Source organism: Castor canadensis, chromosome 6 (genome assembly GCF_047511655.1).
Source record: "Castor canadensis chromosome 6, mCasCan1.hap1v2, whole genome shotgun sequence".
NCBI lineage: Eukaryota > Metazoa > Chordata > Mammalia > Rodentia > Castoridae > Castor > Castor canadensis.
In genome coordinates, this window is record NC_133391.1 from 104,015,574 (window position 1) to 104,039,380 (window position 23,807).

At 34.2% G+C, this 23,807-nt stretch overlaps 1 long non-coding RNA gene across 5 annotated transcripts in view; it reads right to left on the reverse strand.

Moving 5' to 3' along the window:
* LOC109695252 (uncharacterized) overlaps positions 1-23,807 on the reverse strand; it is a 220,695-nt gene that overhangs the window by 51,083 nt on the left and 145,805 nt on the right. For 2 of the 5 annotated variants that reach the window (XR_012449119.1, XR_012449118.1), the window contains one exon: positions 22,907-23,054. The exons of the other annotated variants lie outside the window; for them this stretch is intronic. This is a non-coding gene — a long non-coding RNA (uncharacterized lncRNA). Of the gene's footprint in view, positions 1-22,906; positions 23,055-23,807 lie in introns of those variants that run through there. 5 annotated transcript variants of the gene reach the window in all.

Sequence of the window (23,807 nt, forward strand, 5' to 3'; positions counted from 1 at the left end):
CACACCTCTTAAAAAGAATGAGGTCTAGTTTTACATAAGAAGGTCCAACTTGTAGGGTTTTATTTTCTTTTTATGCTCAGACCTCACAAACCGAGGACCACAGTCTTCAAATAGCATTCCTTGTTAAAACTGAACTCAGAAAAGAAGGTTATTCTATCTCAGAATTTTAAATAAAGCTTCTACAACAAAGTTCAGTGTTCCAAAGCTTTAAATAAATCTGAATTAAAGCAACACTCCATTGGTTAGGTGTTTAAATCAGGTTCCTAATCCCCTTATTCTTGAAATATGGCCTAGGGTTTTGGAGGGAGAGCCATGTAGACTTGGGATTACTTTTCAAAGTGGGGTTTCAGACCACCTACATCACAATCCCCCATGGGAATCACTAAAACAGGTTACAGGCCTGTCCCAGTCTGATTGAATCAGATCCTCAACAGGCAAGTCCTGAAGCCTTGCACCCCTGACACAGTGCCAGGGTAATTCTCAAGTCTGCTGCAGTTTGAGACCACGCTGGGTATCCATCACTGTTGCCAAAGGATTCCAACTGGCATCAACCCTTAACCTCTTAAATTCTTCAATGTCAGGAGAGTTGGTGCTTTTAAGTTGAACTTTGCTACCACCTCTTTGAAGTCAAGATTTTGCTAAGAAGATTAAGGTTCCTCCAGATATTCAGAACTTTTGTCTTCCTGCTGTCAGCAAGCAAGGAAGCTGGCAAACTCTGGTCTCTCACAGTAACATTTAGTGCGGTCAACACACCGTATGGGCTAACATCTGAGCCCAGAAATAGGAAAGGCGAATATAAATAGATTTGAATTGGGGTTGGACAAGGATTTGGCAGGCAAAAAAATGACTGTGTGTTGACGGGGTAGGAAAGGAGGGCTGCCAATGCAGGAATCCGTGGTGGAGGAGCTCCCTGACCCTATCGAAGCAAGAAGTTCCTGTATGCTCTCTGGACTTTGAGCCTTTGGCTATAATTTGTGATGTTACTACTTTCCCTGGCTTCTGTCATATGCATGTTAGTTGTGTTTGGCATTAAGCAGCAGTGTTTGAAGAGCGTCTGGCCCCCACCACATTTAGTTGAGCTAGTCAGTGGAAAAAATGACAATAGTATCTGGCATAGAATTCAGGTGTTAAAATACCTTTATTAAAATAGAGGAAGTCACACCTATTAGGAAGTGACCCCCGAGCTACCGGATTTTATTAGACTGGTGGGGGGAGGTGTTTTCCTCCCCTTTAAAGCATACTGTAAATTCCCTTTTGACTTTCACGATATTTAACTGCAAAAATGGGTGCATTTAGTAATTTCAGATTTTCAGTGCTATTTTTATTGCAACTCACTTTGTGTAGTATCAGGGAATACCGAGCTGTGACTTGGCATGTTTCAATAAAAAAAAATGTGTACATATTTAGCTAAAAAAGAAAACTTGATGGGGTAGAAGAGAGAGGCAACACTACTGGCAATTTCACATTAGCAGTGCAGGAGGTAAAAGTCAAAAATAAAGCTTGTGGGATGTCTGAACATGGCATCCACATTTAAAAGGAATGACATTTCTCTTTTTCATCCTGAGGTGGGAGAAGAGACTTGACAGGAGTGAGTAAATCCTTACTCCATAATACTTGTCTGAAGCCAGCCCTGCAGTGAGCATGTGAAGCCAGGGATGAAGTGGTCCACGTCTGCTCTCCACAACTCCACAAAACCACTTTAAAGACAGCATCAATTGCCAGCTCTTCCTAACACCCCTTACGGAAAAGTATACTTTTTGTTTAAAAATGTATGTTTCTACTTTATGCCAAAACAAGAGAGCATTATTTTCAAGATGATCATAGAAACCAAGTTAAATGTGTTTCTTATTTCAAGAGATAAAAAAGCATCACAATTCAGTAAAGAAACATTTCAGTGCTAGATGTTGTTTTAATGTAGCACTGCTATGCATGTAATTTATTTTGAAACACAATGATGTATGAAAATCTTCAGCATTCTTGACAGAATAAGATTACATATCCATCCTCCTCTATGTTTTAAAGAATGTAAACCTTCACTTAGCCCACCAATGTTATAGATAATACCTGTGTTTGTCTGCATTGTAATTCACCTCCCGTTATTTTCACTTTGAAAGATAACACTTCCTCAAATAATTTCATTCATGCAGGATTCCCACAGGAGTAAGGTAAGAATGGTTAGGAAAAAAACTGAAAATAATTTGTAGTCCTGTTGGACAACCTCACCAGTCAGTTTGACTCCCCCTTGTTAGTCAGGAAACTAAGAGTAGTTTTTAGATGAAAGAGAGAATTGTGGGAGTTTCAGGCACTTCCTTTTACAGAGGGTGAGCTATTTTAAAGGGCAGCAGGCTCATTTGGAAGACATATATTTAGATGGCTGTTTTCTCTAGACTTGGAAGAAGAGAGAGTACTGTCTGACCTAAGAAGTGATGTGCAATATCATAAGGTTTTTCCACCTTGCCTTCTCTTCTCAAGCATGAAATAGGAAGTACAGGTGAATGATATGGTGTGCAAAATAAAAAGATATAAAAAGAATCTTTTAAAAAAAGAGAGAGAAGAAAAAAGATGTATTAACCACAATGTAACAAAGAAACTCCTAAATTTTAGCAACTTGTTTAGTTTAGAACAATTTTAAAGATGACTATCAATTTGATATTCTTGGCCATAAGAATACTTTGCATAATAGACTCCCGCATAAGCACAAATAAATATCCATATTCCTCTAGATATTGCTCTTTTATAATTTAATAACTTTTTAATCAATTCATATTGTTACAAGCTTACCAACCTGTCATCCTATAAATGAGAAGTCTCTATCACCATGAGTTCTCTTGCATCCACTAGTTTTATTAACCTAGACCCAAGAAGTATCTCTTGAATCATTAAGATGTAAATTCCAAAGACAAGTATCATAGGTTTTCTCTCATTCATGGAAGTTGAGGGAAAGGCAAACAAAAAGAAAAATGAGGTCATGAAAATAGAGGGAAGACTACTAAGGAAAAGTAAAGGAAAGAGAAAAGAGAGAGGGGGGATTAGAGGGAATAATGGAGGGTGAAGTAGCCTGCATACCAAGTACCTTGCATGCATGCATAGAAATGTCATAATGACACTCTTAACTATATACAATTAATATACACCAATAGAAAAGATTTAACTTCATTTAATTTAGCTCTAGCAATAAAATACATGCTATGGCAAGAAACTTCCTTGAAAATTATTAATCTATGAATGATATTCAGGATAAATCTTTATTAGTCAGGGTACTTGATTAAACAGAATAATGCATAGCCATTCTAGACAATACATTTTTCTGTAATAGTGTGCTAAAAAGACAGATGGTAATATTGGAATATATATCAAAATAGATAAATTGTAAAATTATGTACAGAGCCATTCATATGCAAAAATCTTAGAAATGTGGGATTGTTTAATTAATGTTTATTAAGTATTTATTTAGTATCTACTATTGCCTTAAAATATATCAAGTATTGAAAAAAAACAAGAAACATGGCATTGCTCCTTTCCTCAAGAAATTTATAACACATCAGATTTTCACATGAGTAACTGACTATAATCAGAGCATAAAACGTGATTTCTAAGCATTATAAACACTAAGAGATCTGCAGACTGAAATGCTGGCCCAGAACGAAGAAGGTAAAAAGTTGTTTCATTACTTCAGTATCAGCAGTATTATTGTTTTCACATCAGAAATACTATCAAGAGTGTTTATCCACAAATAAGCACCAAAATGAACACATGCCACACCAATGTTTCCAAACTTTGCACAACTTACTCATCTTTCCAGTTCAGCACACATCCACATAACATATCCTATTGGAAGACCAAAGTATTCCAGAAATCAACTATTAAAACTGTAAAAGTGGTGGTATTAGGTAGAGATGGTCTTCAAATCTCACACCTTGAAAAATCATAGATGTAACAACCTTACACTTCTTTCTCAACAGAACGGCTAACCTATGTCTTGGATTGAGTATCCTGGGCACCGAAAATTGCTAGACTATTGGTTTTGAGTATTTCTGGGACTGGAGCTGTATTACCACTACGGCTACCCAGGCATAATAGGCACTGCTAGTCCTTTAGTTATTGTTATAGCTGCTAGGAGTCTTTTAATAGGTTATTTAGAAAAAAGAAAAGGGGACAATTGGCACTGGGTGGTTTTCAAATGGTGCTATTACTGGTTTGTTTTCATAGATTGTCAGTACCCTACAAGAGGCAATGTTCAAGAAATAAAATTACAGTTGTATTAACAGCTTCAAATTAGGGGTTTTTTTTTCAAATCATTGTATGGGTTTTACTGGTACAAGAATGAGTGATTTTAATTGGGCCTTCTTCTTTAAAAGGCTTGAAGAAAACCTTCAGAAGAAAGGGAGAACCAGGACAAGAGCTACACTATCATTTTATGAAATTGTTGGTCAGTATCTGACAAAACTTTATTATGATTTGTAGAAAAAAAATTAGAATTGTGGGATCTGGTCCTTTGCCATAGAGTATATTATAAAGTTTAAACATCTCATTTTGGTAGAAAATCTTCAGAAGCTGAATTGCCCCAGGTTCCTGCATAGTAAAATAATTTTTTGAAAAGTTGACTAGCATATTTTGGCTGTGAGAATCAGAAAATACCACAAACAAAATATTTGTATAGCTTATAAAACACTCAAGCTGAATATTAAAAGCATCTGTTTTCGAGGAATATAATTATAAAGTACTTGATGTGAATCAGGAGGCAGGATTCACAAAACATTAAACATGTCATAAACAAGCCATTTGACTCATCCAAATCCTATGGGTAATAGATGGATTAATGATTTACAAAGAAATACTTTCAGTGAAGATTTTGACATCAGAACCCATGATAGCAAAGGTCAAATGCTGATGTCATTCTGGGATAAATAAATCTTGGTCATTTATTGAAGCAGTTTGATACTCTCCATTAAAGAAACACAAAAACAAGCATAGCCATAATACCTTTTGAGAAATGTGTAATCTGACCAATTGGTATGGTCAAGAGCATTGCAACAAAGTATGTGTTGGTAATGAAAACTAGAATGAGTTATAGCCCCATGAATTGTGCCCACACAATCTATAAAGTGGCGTTAACTGCCCCTCTGGATTGAAAGATTCAAATGTGTTCAAATGCAATGTTTCTCTTTTCATTTGTGTGGGCACATCAAAGGCAAGAAACTTCATTGTAGACATTATGGAATCAGATGTAATTTATTATGGTGTTGCTGTTTTGTGAAAGAAGAGCAGAATGAATCTACTTTTTAAGATTAAATTGAAACTTCCTTCTCCAAATGTTAAGCTAAAATTATGGGCAAATTTATTTTCTCACATTTGCCATGACAGGAATTAAGCCTGTTATTCTTTCTTCGTACAAGACAGGCTCCTGGGAGTCCTATGTACTTATCAGGAGCAAAATATTGGATTTGTCATCTGCAATATACATCTTTGTTGAGTTTTGTCCTGAATCAAAACACAAGCCTATTTTACATCATGCTCTTGAGGACTTAGGAAAAAGTTTGTCTTTTTACAGTCTCAAAAATGATACTAATTTTCACAAAGGTAGTTTCTAAAAGCATTAATCCTAAAGAAATTTGTCAATTAAGATCACCCTATGTCACACATGCATTAAAACTTTATACTCCTTATAAGAAGAGAAAGCAGAAAGAGGAAGGTGGAGAAGAAAAGAAGAGAATGAAGAATAATATACTTTGGGGGAAAAAAAAGAGGTCAGTAGGTGTAAAGAACAGATGCTACCAAAAGCAATGGGATTCTGATGCATATCCTGATGTACTCATGGGGAGTGATTGCTAAAATTGTAAGACTCTAAAACAAGTATTGAAGCTTTACGTTCTCTTTTATAAAACTCGTACTCTCCTTTTTTTTTGCTCATTTAATGTGCTTTATTTGACTGCCGATTGGAGTGTCCGACCCTGACAGTTCTCTTCACAGACAGAATGTTAAACCTAAGAACCTTTAGCAAGGCATACAAGACCGGCCGTGGGACCCAATGCCATCTTTGAACTCTGGCTCTTTCCTAGTGCTTGATTAGAGGTTTTATCCTGACTGCCAAAGGGAATGGGAACTTTAATGAGAAATTCTGTTTCGTGTGAGAGTCCCTGACACAAGAAGGAGAGGGACTCTACAAATTAGAAGCTAACTTGGCTGAAAAGCTACAGGACTGAAAAATCACTTTAAAGAATTGCACCATTATAAATCACCATATAATTAGGCATGTGATATATAAAATGAGCAAAAAGCAGATGGAGAACAATTTTTATAGATATTGTTAATATGAATCTGAAATGCCACCATAAATGTTTTGCTACCTCAAATTCATAGTGATAGAAGAGTTTGAATCAATGACAATTCCGCCATTTGAAAAGGGAAAATATATGTACTACATCTGATGTTATTTGATGTTCTTTTTACTAAAGTAACATTTTTAGTTTCAATATTCAAGGTTTCTAGGAAAATATATTTCTATTGATATTGTTTTACTTGTACTATTTTCTCAGTTCTATTAATCCACAGAATAACTGAAAAAGAATTTTTAAAGGAAAAAGTGCAAATTCTTTCTGTAAAGGACACCCTCTGAACTCTGAAAGGACTACCATTAAACATGAGCATACTTTATTTAGCCCATATTCTTTTCTGCTGAAAATCCACTACCTTAAAATTAAAAATCTGAAGTAAAGATGTAAATCATCCAACTAATCTGGTGAGTATTTCTAAAACAATTAATAAATTACCAATGGGATTAGCTGTTAAATTGGATTAAGTCTTTCACTACAGGAGATCCATTAACTTATTCTATAGGTCTTCATTAAGTCATTTTAAATTATTCTATATGTCTCTCGGATATAAGTAGATGGATTTTTTACAACACAGGGCATGATGATATTTCAATCACATTCACAATTTCCAGAGACCACCAAAGTGCTCAGGGAAGAGAAGCAGTACTGGGTCCTGAAGCTTTCTTTTAACAGCTGTTAATAAGAAGATAAACTTAGAAATATGTTATTTTTATTTCTGTCAGAATTTCAATGCTTTGATCCATTCAGGAAAACAAAGTTCAAAATTTTCTATAAGCTCAGGCATAGATTATATGTTCTGCAACAATGCAAGCCTTACAGGAGACTGTTAGGAGATGGTGTGTCTCTTTCTCACCTGGACCATTATTCTAGCAAATTCATTACACCATTGCATGGAAGGGAAATGGGTACTGTGGTCTCTGGTGGTGCCATAGTTTTTCTTTTTCCCTTTCCTATGTTTTACTCTTTCAGTCTATTACACCACTGAGATACTCTCCCTTACCTATCTTACAAGTCATCTCCTCTTTGTTTGGAAAACACAGATAGGTACCAGGAACAGTAGATGATTACTGTTGTTATGCATGCAGGCTGAGTATTTAAAGTAAGGAAAATGGTGCTTTTAAAAAAAAGGTCTCTATTTTAATTCAATCCACCTTCAATGCTATAAAATACAATGCAAAGATGTTTGCTGCAATATTTAGCAATTACTAGTTGAACTAAAGAATTCAGGCTCAGAAATAAAAATATATAAATTTCATAGCATTGGACCAATATAATTCATTTTAATTTTCAAGTATAGTTGAGTGTGGGAGTTCCACAGTCATAATTCAACAGTTCTCAACATTTTCTATGTATGATCCCATCCATTTTGACTATTTTCAGCACTAAACAAAGAATTCTTTTGGGTGTTTGCTTGTCAACTAAGACATGAGCCATCTCTTCCAGCTTTGAGTCATATGCAAATTTTATAAGTATTATATAAACATTTTTATAGGAAAGGGAAAATGCCACATGGTTTGTGTGTATGAATGTGTTTATACTTTTGCACATATATACATATCTTGAGAAGCACTGCATTTTTAAGATCTTAGACATCTTTTAATAAGTTTTTGATGATGTATAATGAAGAGAAAATGTATTAAATTTCTTGTGCATGCCAACAAAGGTGTTTGAGCAACAAATATTAATGATTCGGCAAGACCGATGAGTCTGTTGAGTTTTCTGGAAAAGGACTAACTGGTCTACCTCCATCTTTTGGGTTGTTCACCCTCTTCCCAATGTCTGCATTCCCTCAAGGTCATCTTATTTCCCCTGGTTTATCACACAAGTGTGTTTGTGTGCATGATACACTGTTCATTTTCACTTTTTTTTTCCATTTTCCCTGTGTTTAGAACATTATAAACAGACATATCTCTGAATTTTTGGAGGTGATTTCATATTATGTTCTTAAGATTTGTATATGCTATTGTATGTAAGTATAGATCAAGGCAATGTTTGCTGCTGTGTAAGATCCCATTTGATGAATATACCTTAATTTTTATTGGTTGTTTCACTAATGGTAATTTGAATTTCTCCATTTTTTGCTTTTAAAACATTTCACTGTGAAAATTCAAGTTCTTGCAGAAATTGAATATTTGAGTCACAAGATAAATGTAACACCTTACAAGATAAAGTCAAATTGTTTTGCAACTTTTACCTGTATCTTTAGTTAGCTTTATAGCTAGTATATAGGTAACATTAAATAGAAACACCAATAGATAATATATGAACATATAATTTGATAGAGAAGTCATGAATAAAACAACATTTTTAGAATATACAAAAGGATATACAATGAAGATACATACTGTAATATACGTCCCCTTCTATTACTGTTCTTTAGCTTTCATACCCCCTCTTCAAGCAAACATTTTACATTCATCTTAAATAAACCATTTTTTAAAATGCTTAATGTCAAGAAATCATCATTTGATTGTGATTTATTTTTGAAATATTCAAAGATATTCAGGATCAATTTGAGGAATCAGTAAGCAATAAAACTGTGTCAAAATTTACATCTGAAAGATTGCGACAGCTGAGCATGGTAATACATGCCTGTAATCCAAGCTAATCAGGAGACAGATGTAGAGGGATCATGGTCTGAATCTAGTCTGGGCAAAAGTATAATACCCCATCTAACTAAAAAAGAAAAAGGACTGAGGGATATGGCTCAAGTGATAGAGCACTTGCCTAAAGTGTGAGATCCTTTGTTTAATCCCAAATACTACCAAAAAAAAAAGCAAATAAAATAATGAGTCAATATGATAAACGGTATCTACTAAAATGTTATGGCTGACATCATATTTAATGGGGAGACATATTAGTGGCTTGTTCCTCCCTAAGATCAAGAACAAGACAAAGATGACTATTTTCACAATTTCTGTGTAACAATGTACAAAGATCTCAGCCTGTAAAATACAACAAAGAAGTGAGAATAGAAAAAGCAGTAAAATTATTCCAATTCACAGATGAGATGAATATTTGTACAGCCAATCCTAAAGAATTAGAGTGACAAATCCTACTTGAATTAGCAAATTTCAGTATAAATGTGGATATAGAAAAGTCAATTGTATTTCTACAAGTCCGAAGCAAAAGATTGCAAATTTATTGTTGAAAGAATTTAGCATGAAAACTTGAGATATAAAACCCTACACTGAGAAGTACAAAATGTTTCTTATGAGAAGTTAAAGAAGATATAAGTGAAGATATAAGTAGAAAGCCAAAACTTGTCAATGGGTTAAAAGATTTAATATTTTAAAGGTGATTCTCCAAAAATTAACTTACAAATTTAACTTTAATTCAAACATAATCTCATTGGGATTTTTACAGAAGTTTGCAAGTTTATTTTATACTTATATGAAAATACAATGACTACAAATAGCTATAATAATCTGAAAAGGAAGAAGAAAATAAAAAGTTTAAACCACTTGATTCTAATATATTCTATAACCCTACAGTAATAAAACAGCACAATATTTGCATAAAATCTACAAATAAATTGATGAAATAGAATAGCATCCACTGGATGTACAATTTTATACTGATAATCAATGTTTCAAGCAAGGAGCCAAAGCAATCCAATGAGAGAAATGCTTTTAACAAAAGGACTAAAATTTGATATTCATTCATGTGGGGGAAAAGGATATATATCCTACTTCACACCATATATAAACCTATTTTGAGATGGATCATAAATTTAACTGGAAAATCTAAAATTATAAAATTTTTGAAGAACAGAAGATTTTTATAATGTGTGTTTTGAGAAACACAAAAAAACAATCATACATCAAAATTCATAAATTAAACTTCATCAGATTTAAATTTTTCTGCTCTCCAAATGACACCATTTAGTAAATTGAACTGGGAGAAAATATTTGCAAAAACTATATCTGACAATGGCTTTGCAGCCATAATATTCAGTTTTTTATAAAAGTATATACCTACCACTTAGCCTAACAATTCTACTCAGATATTTATCTAAGAGAACAAAAGATGTAATATTTTTTGGCACAATATAGCTCAAGCTAGAAACAAACCAAATGTGTAACATTTGGGTAAATACACTGTAGCACATTTTTATGAAGGAACCTTACTCAGTAATAAATAAAGATTTGCTGATAACTACAACACAAATTTTATAGACATTTTTCAAAAAGCAAAAGGCCAGACACAAAAGAGTGTATATTTTATGGTTCCACTTACATCCAAAAGTGGATTGTTTGTTTCTCTATTTCTGGAAATAACCAAGAATAATCAAACTGATCAGTTTCCAGGAAAATTGTGAGCTGAGATAGCCATTAAGACTCTTCCAACATTGATATTCTATGGTTCTATTTGTCAAAAAGTAGTTTAACAAATTCAGTTTCCTAAACTTTAAATACTAGAGGCAATTGGTCTGGCAGTAATTATCACTGCTGTGATGAATACCTAAAACATAGTTTGGAAAAATCAGCAGGTTGCTGTTTTATGAGAAATGGTAAACAGTTGAGGATTAAAGAGTGTTACTTGATAAACATGGTGTCTTAGGTCTCATAATAGTAATGTTGACATATCCATTAGTTAAAGGTCAAATCAAATCTCAGTAAGGACTGAGAGGTAAGAACATAATGCTGCCTAATACCTGCCAGGAGAACAAAGTTTTCTATCCTAATAAAAGACAGTTGGAGTTCCATATTTTATTCTGCACTAATCTGCTATATATTCTCTTAGTTGAATTATGTGAAGGTCTAACCTTATGTAGATATACATGTCTCTACAAGTATTTACTATAAGTGGGAGGAGTGTTTCAATAATATTTTTAGAGAGTTAGAAATATTCTTCTTTGATTCTTAACAAATGTTGGTTGCTTGAATATTAGACTCCTATCATTAAATGTTGTATACTCTGTTTCATTAAAACTAATTGGTTTACATTGCACTTTGAATGGATCTTTTAACCACGCTTGATTTCATAACATCATAGATTGGCCATTTGGAAAAATTTTAGTTCATGTTATGAAGATCTTCCTAATACTGAAATATTTCATTATACTATCAAAAACTCATAGCCATTAATATAACTGCTAATGACATCAGAAAAGTCTTTAGATATAGGGAAGCTATTAGATTCTAGTGGCAATTGTAAAGGTTCTGAAAGTCTAATTTTCTCTTAAAATCTCAAATTTTACCACAGGTGATCAATACTTTTAGTTTTTTTGTCTTGAAGTAACAGGGTCATTTCATTCACTTATAACAAAATACCTGCCAAATCTCTAAGTACAACTAACCATAGTGTGTTTCTTGTCATTTTTCCAGGGGCATGGTCATCCACTGATGTGCAACTCAAACAATAGTGCAACTATTTCTCCTGTTGGCAACCTTGATACTCCACGATCCAACAGAAGTGCCTCATGTATACTTCCCACTTGACACATAATATTAAAAATTCTACTAAAGAATGGCAAAATAATAAAATCAATTATTTATACTGCTTTTACAAAAAGACTATTAAGGAAAAACTGATTTATTTTCTTCATGTGTATGGCAGTATCTGCCAATGCAGTTTGATGTATTATCTTTTTTGCTAAGATTTCAGAAGTTTTCTCTATCATTACTTTTGAGGCATCAGTACAAATGTCAACACTGAAAAAGTCAGTATCATCTGCTATTGCTTCAAAGTAGCTCATCCTCTCTGAAAACTCGTACTAAAGTTTAAACCCCATTGTGAGACATTAGGTCGTCTGACATAATCAGACTATTTGGTTTAGAGTGGGGTCTTTGAGGGGTGATCAGGATTTAATAAGGCCATCAGAGTGGAATCTCCATGATTCAACATTGGTAGCTTTGTAAGAAGAGGGAGAAATACCAAGGAAAACATCTTATCTTTCACCATGTGACATCCTGTGCCACTCCAGGACTCTTGCCAGCAAGAAGACCATCACCAGATGTAGCCCCTTCACCCAGAACTGTGAGCTGAAACAAACCTCTCTTCTTTATAAGTTACCTAGTCTGTGTCTTACACTAACTACCATAGTTGTTTCTCCAAACTATTTATCAAGGTACTGTTGTTTAACTAGCTGTAGCTACTAAAACTAATGAAGATCTGATCTCTTACTGAACAGAGAATAGATTTCCATCACCCCAAGCTTTTCAATCATATCACTCAGGGTCCCACTGAAACATACCTATATTAATCAGGAAAAATAGGACATTTGTATTTAGCTCTTCAATCTCTTAAATGCATTATTTTGTAGGACAGATGCAAAGGTGATGGGAGATTTAAAAAACAAAACAAGGCTTTAATCAACACAGCAATTAGCTAGAGACAGTGCTGCTCCCGTGGGACTAAAGAAGATAATATTCCTGTTGCATTGTGTGGGGAGAAAAATAGCCATTTAAAAATATTCCATAACTCTCTGCACTTTTTAGTTCTCATCTGCCAGGCAACATGAAAACACTTCTTCCCACACTTGTCCACATTAGGTTAGATATTGATTTTGGAGCAGGATGAATAAAATAAAACATTTGAGAAAGAGCAAAACATCAGTCATACCCAGCTAGCCAGATATTGTCAAATATCAAGGAGTTAACATTTAGATTCTTTAATGTTCAGACTGCCAATAATAGCACCTCTGCAAATTTAAGCACTGACTTCTTAAGCCTTTTAAGATAACTGAGGAAATTAATCTGGTAAAAACAGCACCCTGCTATTACTATCTTCATCTTCCTATGAGGTCAAAAGTTTCCTTTCTTCCTTCCTTCATTCTCTCTCTCTCTCTCTCTCTCTCTCTCTCTCTCTCTCTCTCTCTCCTTTCCTTCTTTCCTTTCCTCCCTCAAATATTTCGAGTACCTACAGTGGACCAAAAGTAGTGTAGTAACTCACTATAGGATCCGATGCTTCAATGTGTTTGACTTTTTTAATTTATGAAGGTTATTAGGGAATCTTTGGGAACTACTGCAGCAGAAACTACACCAATAATTCATAAGTACTAAGACAACAACATCTACTCTGTAATTAGGAATTTTCTCTAGTGTTAGCTATCTTCTCTTCCATTGTGTCCAAACTTATGTGCTGATGACTGTATGCTGTGTTTTTAAGTATCTCTTGTTGCCTTGGAATTGTATTGCTTCCTGACTTTTATTCAATTCCCCTCATTTAATAACACTAGCTATTCACTTTGTAAATACTCTGCTCTTTGGTTAGCTGTACTTAGTGAAATTTACTGACATTTTGACTTATCTTTTGCTTTATTTATAAGTATACATAAACCTGGGAAAACAATCTAGAATGGTGTTTTAGTAAGAGCTTTGAGTTCTGTAGGCGGTTTTCCTAAATTTGGATTGCAATTTAGTCATGTCCTAGCTTTGGGACCACAGGCAAATTACCTAATCTCTCTAAGTCTTTGTTTCCTCATCAGCAAAATGTTGCTAATCATAGTAGCTTCTTCAAAGAGTTGCTCTATGATAAATTGAGATAATGTACATAGCATTTGGCACAGTACCTGGCACATGGTAGGGAAAAAACAAACATTAGTCCAATAAAATTAATATGTTAAAAATTACATTCTTCCTAAATACACCTTATCTTGATTATTATAGCTTAATCAGTATACTTTTATTCATACAGTTGACATTTTTGCCTGTTGACTTCTACACTGTAACTTACACCATAGGACCTCCTGATTTTCCAGCTTCCTGACTGCGTATTTGGAATTTGTCAGCCTCTAACTGCATAAACCAATTTCATATAGCCTCTCTCTTTCTCTTCATCTTTCTCTCTCCCTGTTTGTCTTTCCCTCCTTCCTCTTGCTCTCTCTCTCTCTTCATCTATCTCTCTCCCTGTACCTCTCTCCCTCCTTCCCCCATGTGCACACACACATACACACATGAACAGACACACATGCATGCATGAAGTATATATGAATGCACCCAATTAATTCTGTTTTGCTGAAGAACCCTGAATAATACAGGTGAGGATAAGGACAAATTGTAGAGTGCATGCTTTGTTGTAGCTGAGAGCTACCAGGTGAGAATAGTGAACTAATTCTGCCAGATGATTCATTTGTCAAGAGGAGAAATCTAAAATGCTTACTATCTCAATTTTTGAAGAGTGACAACAACATTAAAAAAAAATAAGCACATCTCATCAGCAATGCAAGATATGTTTAGAGGTCACAGGCATCCTAGCACCTCTAGTTATTTACTGCTACTTTAGATAGTTAGCAGGCCTTAGGGGTTTTCTGAACAGATGATTCTTATCACATGGCAAGAATTAGAAGAGGAGCATTATAAGGGCTCCGAGTCTAGTTAAGAAGGTCTTGCTGCATTGAAAGTTCAAATAAAAGAAGTCTAGAGTATAGTTATAATAATGAGACCAGAAAGGAAGAACACTTGAGATATGTGGTGGTAATATACATGGATGGGTAATGAAACTTGCCATTGCAAGACAAAGTTAATCCTCAACCAGTTGGTACAATTATTCTTTCTCCCACTGCTGAGATAGCAACAGAAGAAACAGAAAGAGAAAGGAAAGTTTAATCTGTGAAGTATGTGTTCTTATTAAGGTAACACTAATTAATGGAATAGGTATATTTCAAACTTTGATGACATAATAAATAGGTTTACTTATCTCTCGTGTAACAGTCTTATATAGCTGTAGTGTAAATATCTTCTTCACAATAATTCAAGGATTGAGGCTTTCTTCTCTTGAAGTTGTGCCACACCAAAGGGCCTCTGAGTCCTTCACTGCAGGTCAACAGAAGGTAAAGAGCCCAGAGGAACAAGCAAGGAGTTTATAATATGCCTAGTCCAGAAATACATAGAGCACATCATATTTGCCTATATTTTATTCATAATACCACACCTAACTGCAAAGGAGGATGAAAAAGGAATTTGATGAACAACTACCCAGTCTGTCAGACTATAAGTATTTACTCTTTCAGCTCATTTTCTCAACTACAAATGAGTGGCATGGATCTGGTTCTTTCTTAGGTCCTTTACAGTTTAATTCATTCTTTATTATTTTGTTATTGTAATTATTTGTATAGAGGCATTCAAAGGCATTACAAAATACATTTTCTTCCCTCCATATTAAGAAAGTAAATATCATGTATTCAAATTGAGTCTCTATATTGAAATAAATGACAAAAATATTGAAAGAATAATTTTTTTAGGATTTTGTAAGAGGAAGGTTAGAGATGTCTATATAGGTGTCATTTATTTCTATTACCCATTAGATCTGTATCTCTTCTTGACTTATTATTTTGCTGTGTTTACTGGAATGGTTTCATTATTATTATTTTGTCCAGCATATTTTTTACTTTTATGATGTTTTTACTTGTGAATTTTTTCATTATTTCATATTATCATAAGGCAGGTTATTTTAAGCAAATGGGATAGTCTTCCAATCATAAGCAGGCCCAGTTTAGCTTTTGACAAATCATGAACCACTACGACAAAGCAGCAGACAGTGTTACTGAAATGTTTATAACCTTCTGTGGTTAAAAAAAATTCAAAGACACGCACTATATTAAAAGCACTGTATCCTTGCATGGAAAATCTATTATCTTTCAGGGACTTCTATTGAAACAAAGATTCCTTTGATGATGATTTACAGCTGAATAACAGGGAATAAAAGTTTCACTAGTTGCCTTGCAAACACTGTCCTCATTAATGCTGACCAATCAAATCTTGGCTCCTCAAGATTCTTGACCAGAGTGGAAATCATCACATGTACCTGTCCTTTCTTTGGACTCTGAACTAATCCCAGGGTGTATTATTACTGGTGTTACCAGGTCTAGGAAACACACTTCTTAAAAGTCTCTCTCCAGTGGCTGTACTTAATCTGGCTTCAGATAATTTTTACCCTTAATGATAACTTTGTCTTTGGGACATGTGTATTCTAGCTTCTACTGTATTCTCTTTAATTACTGCTCAGCATAAGAACAGTAATTAAAGATATAATACTGTATATACTATAAGAAGGAATTTTTTAATTTCTATAAAAAAGATTTTTTTTTAATTTCTACCCTAGATTTATTATAGTGTGCATATGGAATACTGTTACGTCCTTTCTTATAATAATATCTTGTATATTATTGTAACTAAGGAAAAGTACTATTCAAATAACATATTTTATTAGCTATCATCATAACACTGATCACATAAAATCAATTGATATCACACAATAATTCCTTCCTGTATTTCTGTATGCCATAGTTATTCCCACAGTAGTGACAGTGAGTATATACAAAAGGGTAATGCAATTTTCTAGACTTTAATTAACACTGAATGGAATTATGCTAAGAACAAATAAAAGATGAACAGTTCTTTCTTTTCATCTTCTTGTTCTCTCTTGATCATAACAAAAATAATTTATAATTTCAACTTCTCCTGCTGCTTCTCCAAAATCCCAGTTTTAAACCCAGTCAAAAGATGCCAACATATTCCAAAGTGAGAGAATGCTTTGGATTCAGTACTCCTCCTGTCTTCCTTGTCTTTAAGAGATTTAAAGTCTTTTCTTTCCCAAGCTGCCAGTTATGCTGAATTGTTCTGAAATGTGAATGATTTTTTTCTTGTAAATATGAACTACTATCAACTAGAGCAACAATGAGAACTTCACACTTGTCATTTACTAAAACCTGCCTTTTGAGCCCTGTCAGTCATGTGCCTCTACATGTGTGTTTCTTGGTTGGAGCAGTGTTGTTTTACGGCAGCTTCTGTTTAGGAATTCATGTTGCTGTTTGGCATTTATATAGTTCAGCTGTTAGAGAGTCAGGGTAAGAGGAAAGAAAGCATGCAGAAGTGAAGGGTTCAGGGACAAAGAGGGAAATAAGAAAGGGCTTTAGGTTATGAAATAACAATGCCAGCCATGTGGCAGCAATAAACCACAAGCACAACCCCTCCGTTTAGGAAAGACACTGTGACAGCAGAACAGATGTAGCCCACACCCATCCTGATGATCTGGGTGGCCGAATGCTGGTACAAAGGGCAAGTGTTGCATGAAATATTAGCAATTACCTTCACCTTTCAATATTTGTCATTCTTTACAACACTGAGCTTGATTAAAATGTATGCCACTGAGCTTAGATGTGCCTAAAGCACAGACAAAGAGACTCTGGAAATGAGGCACACTGATGAAAAGCAAAATACTCTGGGTTCTACCCAGGGTTGACAGAACTGTACATGATTCATAATGTGGGTTCAGATATGCTCAGACATTCAGATAGTAGCCCAAGATTTATTTGCATAAAACTGTATCCTTGGGGGCTCCTGCATTTTAATAGAAAAATAATAGGAGTAGGATTTCTCTGGAGTTCTCAAACACTTTGAGATTCTTATTAGTCTCAAATCACTAGGAAACTTTGAGTTTCAAGATTTGAGGTTCAGGAAGCAAGCTTTCTAGAAAATGTAAACAAAGAATAATGCAAATCAAATTCACCCCTTTCCTAAATAACTGCAGGAAAGGTAACATAGATTCTCATCTTTGTTTAACTGACATTTTCTATTTTCTTGCCAAAGTGAAAATGTAGGATTCTAGAGATTCTTTGGAAGATCTGCCCTATTATTAAAAGTAAATAGGTAGAGGTTAAACAAAAAATTGAAGAAGTTTTAAGAAATCATATTTTTCCAAAAATCATTGTTTCTACTTGATAGCTGCCTCCCCTTTAGCTAAATAACTTGAGTCTTACAAGTGTTGCATTTTAGATTTGTTGTGACATCTATACTGTAATAATTACATCTCTACTCCAATGTTATAAAACTTAATGTATCAGTAAAATATCTACTCCTTATATTTTAATATTTGTACATTAATATGTTTGTATTATCTCATTAGAAAAATCCATTAATGCAATAAAATACAACTGACTATATAAATAATCAAATGGTATAATCAGACTTTAAAATATAAGTACAACATATTATTTAGAGTAGATTCGTATTCGTGTCTAACTTCTTAGGAAAGCACATGTATTCTAGCTTCATTTATGTTCACCTATATGTTTATAAAACAATAAACTTCAATCTAATAATTGAAATGGCATATACATTAGGACTAAAATGATCTACATAGTGTATGTATACTGATAATGCCCGACAATAAGAATTCTTTGTATTTGTACAATGAACGATGTTCTTAACACTTAAAATCTCTTCAGGTATAATGGGGAATACATCAATTTTCACATACTTATTGTTTCCTCTGTTTTAGCCATTTACCAAACCAGAAGAGTAAATTAAATTTTTTTTGCCTTTCTCTTCCACATTTAGAAACTGTATTGCAGAAATTCTTTGAGAGTTAGAACATTTTTTTAGTATAGCAAGTGGTTAACTGAGGCATACACTCAACTTTGTGTTTCAAGAGCCCAGCAACAGAAGTATCCTTAAAGTAATAAAATACTAGATGACAAAAAAAAGCTAATGATTACTTAACACCTCAGGGCTTCAAAAAGAGGTATGCATTAGCTTTGAGACTAGGGCAGGATCTCAAGCACTGTGCTATGTTGTGCATGGCATGAGACTGCAGTTTACTGACTTTTCTTTTCCAAATAGGGAAGCAGTAAATTTCTAATCTAGTATTGGAAGTAGAGTTGAGCATGGTGGCACAGACTTATATTCCCAGCAGTCAGGAGGGTGGGCCAGGAGGATCTCAAATTCAAGCCCAGATTGTCTAAAAAGAAAAATTAGGAAAGAAGCATGGAAGGAAGGAAAGATGGATGGAAGGAAGGGAGGGAGGGAGGGAAGGAGGAAGAAATACAAGCAGAAAAAAAGTCTTAGGAGAGTTAATAAATAAATGCTGTGAAAACTTTATGAGCTAATACCTAGACATGTTTACTTCAAAAAACATGGCAATTCACACACGACAATGGGAATGATACAAAGAAGATCAGTGTGGCTTCTGCAATGGATAGATATAAATTTGTGATGTTATGTACATTTTCAGTGGATACCAGTGGTGGGGTATGTGGGCAGGTAAAGTCCACAAAGAGATACAACAAAACTTCCGAGAGGTAATGGGCAAGTTCAATGTCCTGATTGCAATAGTGGTAATATAGCTGTATACATTTATTCGACTCATCAAGTTTTATGACTAAAATTAGTGCACTTTATTCAAGTCATATTTCAGAAAAGCTGACAAAAATATTCTCAAATACTAAAAGAAAAATCTTTGTAATAATTCTGACTCCCATTTCATACCCTAATTGGGATGTTAAAACTTCCTGGAAAGCACAGAGACCATCTCCTTCTAGTCTTCTAATTTTGAGGATTAGAAGCAGCAGATTTTATATTAACTCATCAATCTCTGATAATTAAGTAAAAAGTTCATCATATTCATATTTCAAAATAATTATTTCAAGGTAAGTACCTAATAAACTAAGTGAAACCAAATGTTGAGGAAACATGTAAAGTGCAATGTTCAGTAAACATAATGGGCTGCTTCTGAAAAAGCAAAACAAGAGCCATGTCTTCCTTCAAGATAAATGCTATCATTCAACTTGTGATTATAAAATTCTATTTTTTATTTCTTCCACCGTTTGTTGAATTAAAATTTAAAACAAACATGTATGTTCACATGTTAGGCATGGAACATGGGTATCTGTGTGTGGTTATGTGTATGTCTTCAGTGTTTGCTTTCACAACAACAGGAGTTTGGTAATATCAATAATATGGAGTGACTTTTTGCTTTGTCTCCCTCTAGGCGTTTTTTCTGGTCTGTCAATCTGATGAAGTGGGAAAAATGATGCTTCAACAGAAAACAAAACTGAAGATAAAGACAATAGAGAAGACTGATTAACCCCACACTATCAAGAAAGTGTCAATAGTAAGGAGCTACTGGGCTCCTGCACTGTTTTTCTCTAAACTTTTAGCCTTACATCCGTCAAACCTCAAGATAACCATCCATCATGGAGTCAAAGTGGTAGACAACTGTGTGGTCCTTTGATAAGGGACAGTGTCACAATTTGTCTTCTACCCTTCCCACAGATCGCCTTTAATGGGGTAAGGCCAGGCCACAACAGCTGCACATAAGCCAAAGATATTCTTTAGTGTAAAAGAAATTCTCAGCAAATATGTAGAACAGTTATCTAAGCAACTCGTGAGAAATATCTAAATATAGTGATAATTTGCCTAGATGTTTCATGTCGATTTTAGTTGTTCTTTTCTTTCTTAGCATGATTTTTAATGTACCTCATTTTTAAGTATAATTAAGTGGCAAGATTGTGATTAGATTAAAAAATGAGGGTGATGGGGGGGTAAATATGATAAAATACATTACGTTCATGTATGAAGATAACACAAATGAAGGGGGACTAAGAAAGAGTAATAGAGGGGGTGAATATGAGCTAAGTACAATATATGAATGTATGAAATAATCACAATGAAACTGCTTTGTACCACTAATATATACTAATAAAAACGGAAAAAAAAAGTGATGATGTTAACAATGTCCTGAGAACTATAACTCAGCATTTGTATAATCTGAATCATATTTTAAATGTGTGGCTGGACTGTATTGTCATTTACGCAAATGCATACAAGGAAGTACTTCATGCGTTTAGATGTACTGTAGAACATCTATGCCATTACCATCTTCCCACAAAAACAGTTCACTCTAACTAGTGAAGAATGCTTAGCGGCCTACAACATGGTTATGTCATATTCAGAGAAAGGAAAAAACTTTTAAAATGTGAGTTATGACTAACAGTATGTTAACATTCACAGAAAAGTAGTTTGAAGTTTGCAAAGTATCTCAATTGGTAGAGGAGTGATTTTATGAATTTTTTTCACCCTTGTATGAATTTTTTCAGAAATCATTTTTTCATAAATACTTTTCTTTACATGTTTGAAAACACAGAAAGTTTACACTGGGATTCACTAACATTATATGTCTATACCAGTTTTAAAGTAAAGAGGTCTATGTCATAACAAGAAGGGAAGATGTCATTTCAAACAGGCTTAACTATCCTTATTGCAGCTTTTGAGCAGGAAGCAACTGTATTTAAGGGTAAAGAGAACAAATACATTCTGAAGCCAGTGTTCTGAAACTTTGTCTCTTTAGTAGGATGAAATAAAGTGGAAATGAAGGAAGAGAACCTGAGATTTGAAATAACCAGTTGAGAACCCCATAGAAACCTAGTGTCACCAAGCAAAGAATTTATTCTTCCCCATCACAGCCACAATTCTCCACTCAATCTATTTAATTCATGACTTCTTTTGCCTTTAGACCTGCTCCTTGAGTTCATTTAGACTTTTTATATTTAAGGAGGAAAAACTGAGTCTCCCTAGGTCCCATGTCCTTTTGTGAAAAGCTTCTTAGCTCATATATGTCCACCACCAGCAATCTCCAACTGTCATGTTGTCTGAAGAACATTTTTGGGAATCTTAAAGGCATTTTTGTATATTGATTTTTGCCCAATAAAAACCTATCTAAAAAAGTGTAATTAGCTAGTGGCATTTTCCATTGACATTTATATAGTGAGTGGTGAAGATGTGGCAAAACATATCTATAAAAAATGAGACAGAGATAAGTTAAGGACCACCAAAAGGGAAGAAAAAGGAGGAACTCAGTGAATAAAATTTTGCTTCAATCACCATTTGATCCTGGATCAATCCTGTTGATCCTGGTTGAGTGAGATATGAACTTCAAAATCAGATCAACTTGGATTAAAACTCTACCTCTGACACTTAGTAACCTATCTCATTATTGTGTTTCCCTCACTGTACATTAGGGAAAGTAATATATATTTCATGAAAATATTTTAAGTAATGAAGAAGGCAATTATCTACTTAAAATCATATGTAAAACAACCTTTGTAAATATTAATTATTGTCCTCTATATTTTCCTTTGCTTTTTGTTTTCTTCTGTAAATTAAAGTTATATTGTGTTTCCCAAACTGATATTTGCAATGGGTTTTAAAACCTTATTAAAGATATCTAGTTTACCATCTTTGTTCTTCATGGCAGTCAAGAGTCAATCTCTAAAGGCCATGCTGGATTCTGGCAATCCAACTTTCTGTATTAAAAAAAAGACCTTGGTTTGTTTTTTAACTTCCTGAGCAAATGGCATGGAAACTTCACTTGTATGCTTCTTGTACGAAGAATTCAAATTGCCTGTTCCATCCTAATCTTTTACAGAATGTAATGAGCTCCCCAGATGTGGGCTGTGAGAGTGGAGCCACATGCAAAGACCAGTAGAGAAATAACTGTCTCATCACAGGTCCCCAGATGAAGCCTTTAAAACATAGCTGGCAAAACAGAGCCAGGAGAGCTGAAGCTCACTGGAACTGCAGTGATGAGCTTGGTGAAGAGACCTATAGTGCTGTGTCAGCAGTCTTCCCCAAATTTAAAGATGTGCTCAACCTGAAAAGCTGCCAGCAATATTGATTCTTAATTAGGAGCACATATCCCTTAAACACCGAATAGCAAGAGGTTCTAATTGTAGAGTCTTTCACTTCTCGTATACAAACTGTTTGGAATTTCCAAATTCCAAAGCATGATGGAAAAAAATCTTCCAAGGGTATATAGCAAGATATAATTAAAGAATAAGCAAGTTTGAGTTTTAAATTTTTATTTACTTTTATTTTCAGTTCTGTATGTTTGAATGAAAGTAACTCTAAACAACAATCATGTCAATTCCTTTGTAACTGATATTTTCATAAAATCAGTAGTTTTGCCCGCTGAAGAACCATCAGGGACAAGCCTTTGCTGAAATTAAAAAAAAAAGAAGCTACTTACTATTCTACTGGACAACAAAGGCCATATTATAAGCAATAATAAACCATAAGTGTGCTCTAACAGCATTTAGCGAACAAGCATTATTCCTGAAAGTATTTTCAAACATAGATAATTATGAAACTTAAGTCCATTAGACTATCAAATACAAAGAAATTTCTAACACAAAAATGAAAAACAAAACTTTGTGCTTTACATTTTAGCAGCCAAAGAAGCACAAATTATTTCCACTTTAGTTTTTCCATCCAAAAAAAACTAGTCCCCCCAACACAAACACACGCACACACACGCATGCATGCATGCTAATGCATGAATGTGCACGACAGTGTCTTACAGGCTGCTAAGCATGTGATATGCACAAAAAAGTACTGCTATACCAGAAATGAGCTCTAAATAGTCATATGTGACCATTCAATGAGGAGAGTGCTTAGGATAACCCAATTTGAGAAAGCTGCATTACAAGATCAGATTCTATTTTTAGGCTTGGTTTTTTTCTAGACAGATGTTGAAAACCCATAAAGAGAATTTTAAAAGTGTTATTACTGGTAAGTTATTGCACTCTTAATGTGGTCCGTACTGTGGCAATAGAAGCTTCAGGAAAACATCTTTTCTTTCTGTCTCTTTTTCTCTTTAAACTTTATTTATAGCCTTGCAAAAGACTAGCATTCACATAACCCGCCTTTGCAGGCATGCCAGAAGATTAATGATATCGCAGTGTTCTTGAGA